Consider the following 3,956-nt stretch of genomic DNA (forward strand, 5'->3'; position numbering starts at 1 on the left):
TTCTGTGATCCAGGTGTTTCATTTTTTAAGAATCTGCCAAGAGTCAAATCAGTGAAGTTTCCAGTAAAAAGAGATGGCGTACTCCAAAGGGTCACTGAGGACTGTTGAATGAAAGGCATGTTTACAGAGGGAATCGACAAGGGTTGGTGGACGTCCCTTACACACTCTTCCACCCCTAGGCCTGAAGGGACAAGGGAGAAGCAGCCACTGGAGGCGAACTATGAGAGATGTCACCCAACTGGAGCTGTAGCCCTAAGTAGGGAAGCATAGCTGTTGGCAAATTGCAGGGAGGGAACAAAGGGACTCCCTTCCTGGAGACTTCTCCTCCTACTCTCTACTCTTCTGCTGGTTTGTCCCATTGCCCAAACCCAGCTGTAATCCACAGAGTCAGGGGAGCCTGGGTAAAGCAGTCCCTGAAGGCCATACTACGGGAGAGAGCAGATTTAGAAGAGCAAGTGGAGACCATCCTGCATAACTAAATTAAAAATATGTTCTCTCTCTCTCTTTTTTTTTCATTACACCAACACAAGAATTGAAAGCACAAAGTGAGCAGCCCCTCTTCCTGCTCTTCTACTCCAAGTATCCTCTCGCAAGCTTGGGGAATAGGAATCAGCCCTGTCTGTATGAAAGGGGGAAATAGATCCCTTCATCAAAATATTGGTCTCAAGCCCTGCTCTCCTGTGGCTCGGCATCGGCATTTATCTAACTTTGGAGTCATGTGATTTTATATAATTGGAGAAAGAGAGGGGGGGATCAGACCAAAGCGTGTTTGCACAGCAGTGTAGCATAATAGCTATGCCTAGGCACAGCAAAGACAGAACCATGTATGCTGGTCTAGAAACGAACTGGAGCCCCATTTTTAAGAAGGACCACTAGAGTGAGAAAACTCTAGAAAAAGCTTAACTTAAGAGTACAGGGCAGGCCATATCCCCAAATTTAAGATAGCAGGGATGAGTCTACACAGCTATGGTAAAGAAAGAGTATATGTAGCAATTCAGCAATTCTGCATAGTTTTAAATGCTGACAAATGTACAAGGAAAAAGCACATTTTAAGGAAATGGAAAAAAATCAAAGTTTGACTCCCAAGCCATCTGTCAATGTTGCCCTTTCTGCTACCTCGGGACTTGTCTTTACTCACCTCCTTTCATTCCCTTCCAGAGCACCCTTCTAGCACAGACTATCCCCTCTCTCCCCTCTACCACCAGGTCCCATGCTATCTTTGATGCACACACTCAACCTTTCTGTCAGCAAACTGTGCATTTCCTCAGAGTTATTAAAGATTTGTCAGACTGCTGAGGCTTTTTCAGACAAATTATTTAAGCTCTCTGACTCTTAGTTTCCTCATGTATAACACAAGGATAATAAAATTATCCACCTCTTCAATTATTTTGAGGCTCCACTGAGTATGTCCACGCAGGACATTCAGCACAGTGCCTGGACATGGTCAGTGTGAATGAGGTTAGGGATTAATATGATCTTAGAAGCCCAGTTCAGTGGGTCACTGAACCTCCGACCTCTTTGCACACAGCTGACTCAGAGTGCTCATTCCTGGTGGGGGTCATGGTGCTAGGGGGTTATGGTGTCTATTTGTTAACTCTGGGTAACTGTCAAGAATAATGATGATAATAAGCCTGTCGGACAAGTTTGTATTTCAGAGAATGCAGTGAAGATTGGCACACACAGGACAGGGTAGAAGAATGCATAAGCATAAAAGAGAGGAGACCAAGAGCCACAGAAGGACAATAGGACACCTAACATGGCCCCTTTCCCCTCAACAGAGCCACGTAGGGGAGCTAGAGGAGACAATATTCCAAATGTTATTTGAACGGCATATGTTGTGTGTTGGGAAAGACACTCTGTCACCAAGCTGAAACTGAGCAGGTTTCCTTCACACAGCATCTTGTCCAGATCCCCAGAATAAGTCCAACCCGTGTGCCACAGATGACCTTCCGTATTCCTGAACACATCACCCAAGGCTTCTCCAGGCAAGTATTTCCGATTATTTAACCGTCCCTTATGTGACACCTCACCATTTTGGCACCTCCTCCAGATCGTATCCAAGTTATCAGTGTCCACCTTAATATGTTGTGCCACAGCCAAACACAGATATGTAATTCTAAACCAGTCTTATCAGTACTGGGTGCTGGTATGTCACTTGCTGGCTTGGCATGGTCACCTAAGTGTTACCAGCTTTATTCACAAAGAGGTCATAACCTAGTTAGGAACCTTCAACAAATGAGAGCAGCACAGTCTTCCACTTCACAGAGAGGAAAACTGAGTACAAGGGTGAAGGGAGTTGCTTCCTAAGGACATCCTCACAAGAGCCCCCTTATGATTGTCATGCTGATGGTGCCACTTGAGATCACAGTCATTCGCCTATAAATTCTCGGATGGGTTCTGTAAACTAGCGATAGCGAGCTCTGAACTTATCAGCTGAACCTTGTCTTTTGTGTTAAGAACTCGCCCTTGAGATGATGTGGAATTAGATGCCAGTGCTGGGGCCCAGAGGATAATTTTTTTTCCCTTGAGAATGGAATTCACTACTTTTAGTCATCAAATGATATTTTCACTAGAATCAGCTGGCCAGTACTCATCTCAGTCCTAAGAGTAGACATGATATATCATAAATTACACCTTTAAAAATTCAACAGCTGCACAATAAAGACTTTGAAGACACAGTTGAGACTATCTTTCAGCTTAACATATCCGCATCACGAAGAGCTGGAGGAATGAGCCAAAAAGCCCTGGGCTTTCGAGAATTCAATGTTCACTTTTTATTTTCATGTTTTAAAAAATACATGACCTCATGTTACTTGTAAAATCAAAGACACAATAACCAAAACACAGTGGGCTGCACCCTGTGGTGTACTACTCTTTGACCCGTAAAAATAAATCTTTCTGGGGTGAGTCGGCATTCCAATAAAAGAGGAGCAAGCTTAACTCTAAACTAGAGATCTTAATTCTCCGTACTACCTATTACGGTGACCGGGGAGTCAGATGCCCACTTCTCAGAGGAGACACTAGTTCAGATGTTCACATCTGTCTGTGAAATGCCAGTTGGGAAGGTGGGCAGTCAGGGTCTGTCCTCCCTCTACACATTTCCTCTGTGTTCCCAATGAAGTGGTCCCATGAACCACCTGGTGGCCAAGAAATACTAAGTGAGGAAACACAATTATCCTGTATTATCAGTATTAATAGCTTTTTTAAATGCCTTGCCTTTATCTGCTTGACCATGTGAAAATGCTACTATTTGGAATCCTCTGTAATAGGAATTTGGGATTGGGAGACAAATGACATGAAAAAAATGTCACTTAAGTGAAGGGTTAAGTCAGAGTGGTAAAGGTACGAGTGGAATGCAGTGGACATGGTGTGTCCCCATTCCCCCATCCCCCCTCTCCCACCTCTCTCCCCGTCTCTGGCCATCTGGCCCAGTGTGCTAAGCCTGGTGCACTCCAGCAAGCTCCCCTCTCAGGTCACTACCCTGGGTGCTGTCCCTACTTGGGATAAATGCCCTTCTCCCAGACAGCCATGGCTCACTTCTTCACTTCCTCCTCTTCAAAATTTTACTCTAGTGACAGCTTCTCGTGAGGCCTTGACTGACTACCCTTCCTAAAATTGCACCCCCCTCTCACCTTCTCATTCCCTTTATCGTGTTCTGTCATTTTCTAGCATGAATGACCTTAAACATACCTCAAGGTGGACATATTTATAACATTCATGGTCTGTCCCCTTGCACTAGATTGTGAGTTCCAGGAGGGAGCGATTGTTGTGTCTTCTGGTGTCCAGTGTTACAGTTTCTTACAGTGCATTCAGAGGGACAAACTTGTGTGGGTTATCAGATCCCAAGGGGTAAGAGGAGGCTATCCACACAGGAGGTGAACTGGTGTAGGGACTCAGAACCTGAGCAGGAGGGAAGGGCATCTCTGTAAGGGGACAGCCTAGCAACAGAGTTTAGG

Source organism: Panthera onca, chromosome B3 (genome assembly GCF_046562875.1).
Source record: "Panthera onca isolate mPanOnc1 chromosome B3, mPanOnc1 haplotype 2, whole genome shotgun sequence".
Lineage (NCBI taxonomy): Eukaryota > Metazoa > Chordata > Mammalia > Carnivora > Felidae > Panthera > Panthera onca.